The sequence below is a fragment of the Ranitomeya variabilis genome, chromosome 6 (assembly GCF_051348905.1).
Source record: "Ranitomeya variabilis isolate aRanVar5 chromosome 6, aRanVar5.hap1, whole genome shotgun sequence".
Lineage (NCBI taxonomy): Eukaryota > Metazoa > Chordata > Amphibia > Anura > Dendrobatidae > Ranitomeya > Ranitomeya variabilis.
In genome coordinates this window covers 128,008,799-128,022,958 of record NC_135237.1, presented here as the reverse complement: position 1 = coordinate 128,022,958, position 14,160 = coordinate 128,008,799, and the positions used below count along the sequence as shown (strand labels likewise).

The 14,160-nt window shown below is 44.5% G+C and overlaps 1 protein-coding gene across 1 annotated transcript in view; it reads left to right on the top strand.

Moving 5' to 3' along the window:
- Positions 1-14,160, top strand: part of TOPAZ1 (testis and ovary specific TOPAZ 1) — a 353,700-nt gene that overhangs the window by 115,357 nt on the left and 224,183 nt on the right. The window lies entirely within an intron of this gene.

Below are 14,160 nucleotides of genomic sequence, written 5' to 3'. Positions count from 1 at the left end.
GGTCAAGGATGCAGGCCAACCAGTAATCGTCATCGCTCATCATTTTAATAATGCGTGTGTCCCTTTTGAGGATACGTAAGGCATAATCCGCCATGTGGGCCAAAGTTTCAGTTGTCAAATCTGCGGTTGTGCTTGTTGGAGGGGCAGTTACAGGCAAATCTACGTCACTTGTCTCCCTTAAAAAAACAGAACCCGGCCTTGCAATGCCACTAATTTCTGTTGGCCCAGGAGAAGCTTCCTCATTCAAAAAGTACTCATCCCCATCATCCTCCTCGTCCTCCTCCTCCTCTTCGCCCGCTACAGCGTCCTCTACACGGCCCTGACCAGACAATGGCTGACTGTCATCAAGGCTTTCCTCTTCCTCGGCTCCAGACTCCTGCTCCTTTATGTACGTCAAACTTTGCATCAGCAGACGCATTAGGGGGATGCTCATGCTTATTATGGCGTTGTCTGCACTAACCAGCCGTGTGCATTCCTCAAAACACTGAAGGACTTGACACAGGTCTTGTAGCTTCGACCACTGCACACCTGACAACTCCATGTCTGCCATCCAACTGCCTGCCCGTGTATGTGTATCCTCCCACAAAAACATAACAGCACGCCTCTGTTCGCACAGTCTCTGAAGCATGTGCAGTGTGGAGTTCCACCTTGTTGCAACGTCGATGATTAGGCGATGCTGGGGAAGGTTCAAAGACCGCTGATAGTCCTGCATACGGCTAGAGTGTACGGGCGAACGGCGGATATGCGAGCAAAGTCTGTGCACTTTGAGGAGCAGGTCGGGTAGCCCCGGGTAACTTTTCAGGAAGCACTGCACCACCAGGTTTAAGGTGTGAGCCAGGCAAGGAATGTGTTTCAGTTGGGAAAGGGCTATGGCAGCCATGAAATTCCTTCCGTTATCACTCACTACCTTGCCTGCCTCAAGATGTACAGTGCCCAGCCATGACTGAGTTTCATTCTGCAAGAACTCGGACAGAACTTCTGCGGTGTGTCTGTTGTCGCCCAAACACTTCATTGCCAATACAGCCTGCTGACGCTTGCCACTAGCTGTCCCATAATGGCACACCTGGTGTGCAACAGTGGCAGCTGCGGATGGAGTGGATGTGCGACTGCGGTCTGTGGACGAGCTCTCGCTTCTGCATGAGGAGGAAGAGGAGGAGGGGGGGGGGCGAACGCCTACAGCCAACTCTTTCCTTGACCGTGGGCTAGGCAGAACTGTCCCAATATTGCTGTCCCCTGTGGACCCTGCATCCACCACATTCACCCAGTGTGCCTTGATGGACACGTAACGTCCCTGGCCATGCCTACTGGTCCATGCATCTGTTGTCAGGTGCACCTTTGTAGTCACAGACTGCCTGAGTGCATGGACGATGCGGTCTTTAACATGCTGTTGGAGGGCTGGGATGGCTTTTCTAGAAAAGAAGCGTCGACTGGGTAGCTCGTAGCGTGGTACAGCGTAGTCCATCAGCGCTTTGAAAGCTTTGCTTTCAACTAACCGGTAGGGCATCATCTCTAATGAGATTAGTCTAGCAATGTGGGCGTTCAAACCCTGTGTACGCGGATGCGAGGATGAGTACTTCCTTTTCCTAACAAGAGTCTCATGTAGGGTGAGCTGGACTGGAGAGCTGGAGATTGTGGACTAGCGGTGGTGCCGGTGGACATGGCAGACTGAAAGAGGGTTGGAGATGGTATTCTTGCCGGTGCCCTACATGCAGTGTTTCCTACTACTAACCTGGTGATTCCCTGACTGCTTTGGCCTGGCGACGAAAGCTGCACAGATACTGCAGGTGGTGTGGGAAATGGTCGGCTTACAGGGAGGGAAGGGATGTAGCGTTGCTGACTAGCTTCATTGGCCGAGGGTGCTGCAACCTTTAGGGACGTTTGGTAGTTAGTCCAGGCTTGCAAATGCATGGTGGATAAATGTCTATGCATGCAACTTGTATTTAGACTTTTAAGATTCTGACCTCTGCTTAAGGTTGTTGAACATTTTTGACAGATGACTTTGCGCTGATCATTTGGATGTTGTTTAAAAAAATGCCAGACTGCACTCTTTCTACTATCGGATACCTTTTCAGGCATTGCAGACTGAGCTTCTTTAACCGGATGGCCACGCTGTCCTCCAACTGGTTTTGTTTTTGCCACGCGTTTTTGACCAGATACGTGCCCGGTAGATGGAACCTGTTGTGATGTTGATGCCTGCTGCGGCTCCTCCTCCGATTCAGAACTACTGCCGCCTGCACCCTGTTCCCCCAATGGCTGCCAATCGGGGTCCACAACTGGGTCATCTATGACCTCCTCTTCTATGTCGTGTGCAATTTCGTCTGTGTCACCGTGTAAGCCGGTGGTATAGCGTTCGTGACAGGGCACCATAGTCTCCGCTGGGTTTGATTCTGCCTCAGTACACTGCGAGGGCAATGTTCTGGTCTGAGTCAAAGGAACAGCATAGTAATCTGGCTGTGGCTGTGCATCTGTGCACTCCATGTCCGATTCAACTTCTAATGGGCATGGCCTGTTAACTGTTTCACTGTCTAACCCAGGAACGGTATGTGTAAAGAGCTCCATGGAGTAACCTGTTGTGTCGACTGACGCATCCTTAACTGTTGTTTTTAGTGAAGGACACAAGGAAGCGACTTGTTCCTGACCAGGAGCATCCACTGACGATGCACTGCTCTGACATTTGGCACTTTCCGAGGAGGAGGCGAAAGAGCTAGAGGCAGGGTCAGCAATTAAAGCCAATACTTGTTCCTCCTGCTCCGGCTTCAAAAGTGGTTTTCCTACTCCCAGAAAAGAGAGCGTTCGAGGCCTTGTGTAGCCAGACAACGAACCTGGCTCAACAACTCGAGACTTAGGTGCTGTACTGCTTTTACCACGACCACCTGATGCTCCACCACCACTACCATCATTACCAGCTGACAATGACCGCCCACGGCCACGACCTCTTCCACTAGACTTCCTCATTGTTTGCAAAACGTAACCAAAGTAACGCTATTTGTTACTGTAAAACAACTTATAAGGTGAACTCAAACTTCTGTAGGATTTATATATACCTTTATAGGTGCCTGACACTGAAATGAAAATCAGGCCCAATGTTACACACTAGGTTTTCTGTGCCCCAATAATTTGAGACAGATGGCACACACAGGACCAGCACTCAAGCAGAAATGCCAATCTTAATCTCCCACTATTATTTTTTTTTTTAAAGGGAGAATTTACCCTAAATGTAGTGTTATGGTGACCGAACGGTCTCCATGACATAGCGCTGTAGCGTCTTAGTAACAACTACTTCCGTTGAAACCGGAAGTTGTCGGGTCCTGACGCGACTCGGCGTCTTGGTATCTTGGCAACGCCAACTTCCGCCACCATCAGAGGGCGCGTGTTCACATCATCTCATCGGCACCAGTGCGGCTATACTTCTTGCTGTTACCTGATAGGTAATTCTGATTGTAGTGACCTGCGGGTCGGCTCGGTTTTTGTTTCTCTTTTGATCGCTGGGTTTTACCATCAATACTGCCGCACATAACAATGACCCATACTTATTGATCACATGATCGGGGTCTATAATCTGATAGGCTAATTATGTCCGCCATTTCACCATATAATGTGGACCTTACAATTCCTCCCACTCCCTTCAAAATAGTAAGGAGGGTGGCTGGCCTTTTTGTCCTTATGTATAGCACTCGTGCACTTTATCTCCCAGGCAGGCAAGTCCCCTGATGATTAGGCCTGCAAGGAAACGCGTCGGGACACTTTAATAGGGAGAGTGCAGGGCATGAATTTGCTCAGGGGTAGCTGTGGACTGCCCTTGTAAGGGCGGGAGCTTGGGACGTAGGTTTGTTGATAGCCCTTCAGGGACTGACAGGGCATTGTCTCCCGACATCGCTGATCCATGGAACTCTCCACTCCAGCGAATCATGGGCTTCACCTACCTGGTCTATGGCAATTGGTGAGATCATTCCTGTTTTAATCTTTATGATTTTCATCTTATTTTGCTTTCATCCCGCCTGCCTAGTATCGATTTTTTGATACCTGCTGATACTTATACAATAAGATCACCTGACATAATTTTGCACCTTGAGGTGCCTTTATTATTGATTAGAGGTATCTTAATTTTTGGGACAGTGTATCTTATATATAAAACTATTGTTCCAATCACAATTTATTAGTACCATCTATTGACACATTACCATACAGGCTGTATCATTTGGTACCTGTTTGAGGTGATATATTTTTTTTTTTGTTTGTTTTTTTGGTGTTTTATCTCCTTTAATAATAAAGGTTATGTTTTAATTCCTACTACAGCTTTGTTCCAATAATATTGGTGGGATCTTGTTGGATTATTCCAAATAGATATTTAGAATTGCTGTTTTTGCGTTTCTCTTCCCAGGGATATGGCAGGTTTTCTCTCTGTCGGGCTTAATACTGATGCTTGGCTATCTGAGGTAAAGGAGGTCTTTTCAGAGCAGGCTTTCACACAAAAAAAATATCTTCCCTCTTTCAATACAGCATTTAAGGAATTCCAACAGGTATATAGGGACCAGATCACCTCTTGGTGGGAGGTCCAGAGTTTAGAAAGTTACCTGAAGGCTAAAATTGTCCCGCGGGGCCTTAGGATTAATCTGTCAGCTGGTAGTAGACATAAAAACTCCGCATTCATTCACAAGTGGGAGAGAGAGGCAACGGATAGTTCCCTACGATTTATGCAACTGCTATTAGAAGAAGAAAAGGTCACATTATCCGCCCTTAACGATAAGCTTAAGGAACATATAGAGATCACAAAGAAATTTGCTACAGAAACAGACTTTGTTGCTAAAGAAACTAAACTCCAGACACATATTGAGCGTTTTCAATACCATCTGAAGGAGAGAAAGCATCGCCAATACCTGAGAGATATTCAGGATTTTAAGGACAACAAGGCATATTTAGTGTTGACTCCGCGAGCTACCCCTCAGGATAGAGAAACGGAATTATCCTCTACTGACACCGATTTCTCAGAATCTGAAAATAGAGCTAGACCCTATAGGGGGAGAAATCGAGGCAGGGGTAGAGGTCGTGGGGCTAGAGGAACCACGGATAGGGCAGATAACATACAAAGTGGGGTTTTTTTAGATCAGGCCTACCCCCTCAGAAGTCGACTAGCTCAAGGGAGAAAATAATAAGTAGACTCCCTTCTAGCTCTATCTTGATGAAGGATATTTCCTCTATTCAGTCTGGCTCTAACATACAAGTAATCAATTTGTCTGATCAATATATTGACAACTGGGAAATGGCAGTCCTGAGTAAAGGACTTTCCTTTGTTCCCAGTACTGACTTTGATCTGTTTAGGGCGGTAAAAGACCTTAATTTGTTTCTGCGTAAACTGAGATGGAAGAAATTTTTTCATAAACAGGATTCCCGTCTATGTGATGATCTAGGCATTCCGGTGGATATGTTACCTGATGTGAGACTATTAAACAGTATTGGTGATATCGAACCCAATTCCCAAGGTATGGGACCTTTCACACAGTTAAAAGCAAAAAGCACCAAAATGCCACCCAATACGGGTGACCTCTCAGCAATTGACATTTTTTCAAATCTCGTTACCGCAGAATTAAGGGAACTATCTCAAAGTCATATACAGTGTGATTTCAATTGCTCGAAGCAAGAAATGGAAGCTATCAAACGACTAGAAAAGAATACCAATATTGTAGTAAAGCCCTCTGATAAAGGGGGCAATATTGTAATACTTGGTATTAAGGAATATCAGGATATGTGCCAATCTATACTGGCAGATAGAACTACATATGAGATTCTTCCGTATAATCCCACAAATGAATACTGTGCTGAACTACGAACAATCTTACAGGAAGGCCTGAATGATGGGATCATTAATAAGACTGAGTTTGACTTCATTATGCCTAAATGTCCAGTAACTGCGACATTCTACAGCCTGCCCAAGATACATAAGGGCCTACATCCTTTGAAGGGTAGGCCCATTGTATCAGGGGTAGATAGTCTTTGTCAAAATGCAGGTATCTACCTTGATCGTGTCCTATCACCTTTTGTGTCGGCACTACAATCGTTTGTCAAGGATACCCCAGATCTCTTGCGACGAATAGAGGGCCTCACTATTGGCTTGGAATCATCTCTTGCAAGCATTGACGTGGAGGCCCTCTACTCCTCCATCCCCCATAACAGAGGCCTAGAGGCAGTACGGTATTTTCTTAATACTAGAGGTCAGCAGTTTTACCAACATAACTGCTTTGTGTTAAGACTTCTTCGGTTCTGCCTAACCCACAACTATTTTGTCTTTGATGGCAAGACCTACCACCAGCTGAGGGGGACGGCCATGGGCAGCCCATGTGCCCCGGCCTATGCCAACCTCTTCCTCGGCTGGTGGGAGGAGACCCTGGTCTTGGGTGGTGAATGTGAGGAAAGTGATTCATCTCTGTATCTTGTGTCCGAATTATGGGCAAGATACATTGACGACATCCTGATCGTTTGGCGGGGCACAGAGGAGGAATTTACTTCATTTGTATATTCATTGAATCACAATGATATTGGTCTCTCCTTCACTTCCGTTTTTGACACCTGTTCCTTACCATTTTTGGACATCCTGATTACAAAGGGGGGAAGTGGTGAATTACTCACCTCCACGTTTAGGAAACCGACAGCCACTAATTCGCTCCTCCATTGGGAAAGTCATCACCCGGTACACTTAAAAAGAGGTATCCCGAAGGGGCAATACCTCCGTGTCCGGAGAAATTGCACCAACAATCGTACTTTTGAGACACAAGCCCAAGAATTGAGAGAGCATTTTTTGGCTAGAGGTTACCCACAGGGTGTCCTCAATAAGGCGTATCAAGAGGCAAAAAGGTGAACTGTTGAACCCCGTCCCTAAAAAACAGGATGATTCCTCTGTTTATTTCATTACCACCTATGACAATGGGGCTAATCGAGTTAGGGACATCCTTAAAAGACATTGGTCGATTCTCCAGATGGACCCTGAAATTTCCGATCATCTGGGGGATGTCCCTACCATCACCTATAAAAAATCCAGATCTCTGCAAGACAGGATTGTCCATAGTCACTTCGCCAACCCAGCCAGGGATACGTGGCTTAGAAGCAATGTTGTGGGGTGCCATAGGTGTGGACATTGTTCAGTGTGCCAATATGTCCATGTTGACAAGTCCTTTGTAAGTAATGTGACTGGCAAAGAGTATTCCATCAAGCAGTTCATTAACTGCAGTACGAAAGGGGTCATTTATAGGATCTCTTGCACTTGCGGCATGGAATATATAGGAAAAACCATTAGGGAATTCAAAAAGAGAATTGGGGAACATGTGGGCGATGTACTGCACAATAGGGATACATCTGTGTCCCGACACGTTAACCAGTTACATAATGGACAAGTCAACAACCTGCAGTTTATGGGCATAGAAAAGGTGACCATGCCCATTCGAGGAGGCAACTGGGATCAGTTGCTGCTAAAAAAAGAGGCAAAATGGATTTTTTACTTGAATACCATTTCACCTCATGGTCTCAATGACCAAATTAATTATGGATGTTTCCTTTAGGCCTGTTTTTGTACCCTCTTACCTTTTCCATTGTAGTCTCAATATCAGTTTACATATTTATGTTGCCCTTTTGTAAATCCCTTGTTTGTCACCTCCTATCTCATTTGTATTTGTATTAATTGTTATCATCTACTTATATTTGGTGGCCATGTATGTGATTCTTTAGCTCTCAGATGTATTGTGGCGTTTTTGCTTTCTGATACTAGAGGCAGTAACATTTTTATTAATTGTAGCGCCGTAGTGTTCTAGCGGCAACGCTTTAATGCAATAATGCGCTGTAGCGCCCTAGTATACCACTATTTCTGCTATAACCGCATGTTGCTGGGTCCAGACGCGATATAGCGTCTTGGGATCCTAGTAACTCTAACTATTGCCATCATCAGAAACAGCGTGTTTATGTTTGTCCATCGGCACTATATTGGTTTATTTCGTACCGCTATGTATTGCTGAGATTCGGGCGCTCCAGCGTTCTAATAAATATAGCGTCTTATAAATGTAGTGTTATGGTGACCGAGCGGTCTCCATGACATAGCGCTGTAGCGTCTTAGTAACAACTACTTCCGTTGAAACCGGAAGTTGTTAGGTCCTGACGCGACTCGGCGTCTTGGTATCTTGGCAACGCCAACTTCCGCCACCATCAGAGGGCGCGTGTTCACATCATCTCATCGGCACCAGTGCGGCTATACTTCTTGCTGTTACCTGATAGGTAATTCTGATTGTAGTGACCTGCGGGTCGGCTCGGTTTTTGTTTCTCTTTTGATCGCTGGTTTTTACCATCAATACTGCCGCACATAACAATGACCCATACTTATTGATCACATGATCGGGGTCTATAATCTGATAGGCTAATTATGTCCGCCATTTCACCATATAATGTGGACCTTACAATTCCTCCCACTCCCTTCAAAATAGTAAGGAGGGTGGCAGGCCCTTTTGTCCTTATGTATAGCACTCGTGCACTTTATCTCCCAGGCAGGCAAGTCCCCTGATTTTTAGGCCTGCAAGGAAACGCGTCGGGACACTTTAATAGGGAGAGTGCAGGGCATGAATTTGCTCAGGGGTAACTGTGGACTGCCCTTGTAAGGGCGGGAGCTTGGGACGTAGGTTTGTTGATAGCCCTTCAGGGACTGACAGGGCATTGTCTCCCGACATCGCTGATCCATGGAACTCTCCGCTCCAGCGAATCATGGGCTTCACCTACCTGGTCTATGGCAATTGGTGAGATCATTCCTGTTTTAATCTTTATGATTTTCATCTTATTTTGCTTTCATCCCGCCTGCCTAGTATCGATTTTTTGATACCTGCTGATACTTATACAATAAGATCACCTGACATAATTTTGCACCTTGAGGTGCCTTTATTATTGATTAGAGGTATCTTAATTTTTGGGACAGTGTATCTTATATATAAAACTATTGTTCCAATCACAATTTATTAGTACCATCTATTGACACATTACCATACAGGCTGTATCATTTGGTACCTGTTTGAGGTGATATTTTTTTTTGTTTTTTTGGTGTTTTATCTCCTTTAATAATAAAGGTTATGTTTTAATTCCTACTACAGCTTTGTTCCAATAATATTGGTGGGATCTTGTTGGATTATTCCAAATAGATATTTAGAATTGCTGTTTTTGAGAATTTACCCCCCCCCCAAAAAAAAAAGGCCAAGTATTACACAGTGGTTTTCGGTGGCACACAATGAGAGACAGATGCCACACACAGCAATGGCACGGAGGCAGACTTGCCAATATTTATCTCCCACTAATTTTTTTTGTTGAAAAGGGAGAATTTAGCAAAAAAAAAAATGGCCAAGTATTACACAGTGGTTTTCGGTGGCACACAATGAGAGACAGATTCCACACACAGCAATGGCACGGAGGCAGACTTGCCAATATTTATCTCCCACTAATTTTTTTTTTTGAAAAGGGAGAATGTACCCAAAAAAAAAAAAAATGGCCAAGTATTACACAGTGTTTTCGGTGCCACACAATGAGAGACAGATGCCACACACAGCAATGGCGCGGAGGCAGACTTGCCAATATTTATCTCCCACTAATTTTTTTTTTTTTTGAAAAGGGAGAATTTAACAAAAAAAAAAAAAAAAATGGCCAAGTATTACACAGTGGTTTTCGGTGGCACACAATGAGAGACAGATGCCACACACAGCAATGGCACGGAGGCAGACTTGCCAATATTTATCTCCCACTAATTTTTTTTTTTGAAAAGGGAGAATGTACCAAAAAAAAAAAAAAATGGCAAAATGGCCAAGTATTACACAGTGTTTTCAGTGGCACACAATGAGAGATAGATGCCACACACAGCAATGGCACGGAGGCAGACTTGCCAATATTTATCTCCCACTAATTTTTTTTTTTTGAAAAGGGAGAATGTACCCCCCCCCCAAAAAAAAAAAATGGCCAAGTATTACACAGTGTTTTCGGTGCCACACAATGAGAGACAGATGCCACACACAGCAATGGCACGGAGGCAGACTTGCCAATATTTATCTCCCACTAATTTTTTTTTTTGAAAAGGGAGAATTTGGCAAAAAAAAAAAAAGGCCAAGTACTACACAGTGGTTTTCGGTGGCACACAATGAGAGACAGATGCCACACACAGCAATGGCACGGAGGCAGACTTGCCAATATTTATCTCCCACTAATTTTTTTTTTTTTGAAAAGGGAGAATGTACCCCCCCAAAAAAATGGCCAAGTATTACACAGTGTTTTCGGTGGCACACAATGAGAGACAGATGCCACACACAGCAATGGCACGGAGGCAGACTTGCCAATATTTATCTCCCTGCAGTTATCTCAGAAAAGTATGGCAGGCAGCTATAAAAAGGACTGCTGCACACAAAAGTGTGGACAAACACACAAGATAGCTGTGCAGAAAGGAGGGAAAAACAGGATTTGTGCTTTGAAAAAAGCAGTTGGTTTGCACAGCGGCGTACACACAGGCACAGCAACGCAGCTATCAGGGTCAGGGAGCCTTCTAGTGCAGCCCAATGAGCTACAGCGCTGAGGAAAAAAAAATGTAGCTTCCACTGTCCCTGCAATCAAAAGGTGGTGTTGGACAGTGGAAATCGCTACAGCACAAGCGGTTTGTAGCTTTATGTACCCTGCCTATCACTATCCCTGCTTCTGAAGAAGCTGCAGCAACCTCTCCCTACGCTCAGATCAGCAGCAGTAAGATGGCGGTCGGCGGGAACGCCCCTTTATAGCCCCTGTGACGCCGCAGAAAGCAAGCCAATCACTGCAATGCCCTTCTCTAAGATGGTGGGGACTGAGATCTATGTCATCACGCTGCCCACACTCTGCGTCCACCTTCATTGGCTGAGAAATGGCGTTTTTAGCGTCATTGAAACGCGACTTTGGCGCGAAAGTCACGTACCGCATGGCAGACCCCACACAGGGATCGGCTCGGTTTCATGGGACGCCGACTTTGCCAAAAGTCTGTGACTTATGAAAATGAACGATCCGTTTCGCTCAACCCTAGTCACGGTCCTGTGATTGGTCGAGACCGGTCACGTGACCGCGTCGTCATGGAAGGTCCTGCGCGCACACACCATCTATACGGAACGGACGCCGCTGAAGTCTGCAGGTGAGTATAAGCATTTTTTTTATTTTTCTTATTATTTTTAAACATTCTATCTTTTACTATAGATGCTGCATAGGCAGCATCTATAGTAAAAAGTTGGTCACACTTGTCAAACACTATGTTTGACAAGTGTGACCAACCTGTCAGTCAGTTTTCCAAGCGATGCTACAGATCGCTTGGAAAACTTTAGCATTCTGCAAGCTAATTACGCTTGCAGAATGCTAAAAAAAAAACGCGAAAAAAACGGAAAAAAAACGCAAAAAAAAAAAAATGCGGATTTCTTGCAGAAAATTTCCGTTTTTCTTCAGGAAATTTCTGCAAGAAATCCGGACGTGTGCACATACCCTAAAAGATTGTGTCTGTTGACACAGGCTCTGCAAAGCTGACAGAAAGAGACATTCCCTACACTCAGCAGGCTCCTCTGCCTCATGTCCCTCTCTCTGCCCATGAGTCAGCTTCTTCTCTCTTATCCCCACATACCATGGAGTTCATCCCAAGGGCTGTGTCTCCTACATCCCCTGAAAGGGAAGTTTTCCTTGTAATGCTGTGCCCATCCCCCACAGATGCCTCTGAGGGAAGTTTGCAGGCAGACATCTGAGAGACTGACAAAATCTGGGAAGATCTTGGAGCACACATACTTGCTATCCCCACCAGGGAGTATATGGAGAATTATTTATCTAGACTGGAATCATCATACTGGGCTGAAGCTGCCTCTATTAGAAGGGAAATGCAACTACTAGCAGAGAGAGTGTCTATCACAGAAAATAACACAGCTAGTATGGAACAAAAGATGATCTCTCATGAAAGTTTATTTTTTCTCATTCATTCAAACTAGAATACTTGACGGATCTTGTGGATGACATTGAAAACAGAGGACGGCGTAACAATATCAGTGTTAGTGGCTCCCTGAAACAGTGGCTCAGAAGGATATAGATGACACCCTAAGATACCTTTTCAGCTCCATTTTAGAAACACACCCGGACTCTGAATTAGAATTTGATAGAGCACATAGATCTCTGGGTTCTAGATCCACTGATGAAACCAAACCTTGTGATGTAATTTGTCTGGTCCATAGATGTAAGCTGAAGGAAAGCATTCTATCCAAGGCCCGAAACATGAACCCTATCCTATGCAAGGATCATTTAATCCAGCTTATGCAGGCCTTGTCGCAGCACACGCTTCATAAAATAAGGGCCCTGAGACCATTTCTGGAGGTCCTGAGACAGCAAACCATCCCATATTCATGGGGATTCCCGTTCCGTCTCCAGGTCCGTCAGGAGGGACACACACGTGTTCTTCGAGACCCTGGTGACTTATCAGCTTTTATTGCAGATCTGAAGGTCCCACCCATTTCCATCTCATCATGGGACTGACCTGGACTCTCTGGAGGCCCTAACCTGGAATATAACCCTCAGCTGCAGAGTGCTCCAAGATGTAAACCTAGAAGGGACACCAGGATTGGAGGAGACAGTACACCTGTTTCTCCCCCTCCTGCCTCACTGGACTGAACTTTTCCTTCACACTCTGCTCTCTTCTGAGATACAAGTTGGTAAAGTTTGCTTTCCTTTTTTAGAAAAATTGTCTAACTTGACCCTTGAAGGATTTATAGCCGGTGACTTTGTTCTGAATTAATGCTGGTAACAAGTTAATGTTAACACAATTATACTTGGTAGGGTTTGTTTTCTTTTGTTTTCTTCAGTCTTCTGCTACACAGGTGGGATTTAGTGTTTGGCCTGGGAGGAGGCGTCCCCTATAGAAAGTCTGCCCCCATACAGGGGATCTACACTGTGCAGGTATAGAATAAATCTTTCCCCTCGCTTACTGTCTAACTTGCATTTCAGTTCTTTATTTTCTTATATTCACCTAATCGCTTCTTACCTCCCTTTCTAACCCCCTTTTTCCATTCCCTTTCTCTCAACCATGACGTCAATCAAACTAAGTTCGCTTAAAATAAGAGGCTTTAATATTCCACAGAAGGGATCTCAAATGCTATTTTCTATGCATAAACAGAAAGTACAAATCCTTATGTTGCAGGAGACACACTTTAAAACTAGACATGTCCCTAACTTAAGACAGATATTTCCATCATTGGTTTCACAGCACTAACCCAAAGTCAAGATCCAGAGGGGACTCTATAGCAGTTCAAAAATCCCTAGCTTTTACTCTTCTCGATTCTATCATTGATGACCAGGGCAGGTTCACATTCATTAAACTAAAAATAGCAAACTCCGTGTGTACAATAGCCACTTGGTACCTCCCGAATAGGGATCGAATTACTACTTCTCTCTCTGATTTTACAGTGTCTTATTTGCTGGCGGAGACTTCAATTTTACCTTAAACCCTTCTTTGGACTCCTCATCTGTACAGGGTCCTGTTCCTGTGAGACAGTTGCATTCATTAAAAGGGACCCTCCATGCCCTCCGAATGTCAGATGTCTGGCGTGTTCTAAATCCACAATACTCATATTGTTCCTATACACACAATACATACAGTTAGGTCCGTATATATTTGGACAGAGACAACATTTTTCTAATTTTGGTTATTGAGATTACCACAATGAATTTTAAACAAAACAATTCAGATGCAGTTAAAGTTCAGACTTTCAGCTTTCATTTGAGGGTATCCTTATTAAAATTGGATGAATGGTTTAGGAGTTTCAGCTCCTTAGCATGTGCCACCCTGTTTTTAAAGGGACCAAAAGTAATTGGACAATTGACTCCAAGACTATTTCATGGACAGGTGTGGGCAATCCCTTCGTTACGTAATTCTCAATTAAGCAGATAAAAGGCCTGGAGTTAATTTTAGGTGTGGTGCTTGCATTTGGAAGGTTTTACTGTGAAGTAAACATGCGGTCAAAGGAGCTCTCCATGCAGGTGAAACAAGCCATCCTTAAGTTGTGAAAACAGAAAAAAACCATCTGAGAAATTGCTACAATATTAGGAGTGGCAAAATCTAGAGTTTGGTACAGCCTGAGAAAGAAAGAAAGCACTGGTGAACTCATCAATGCA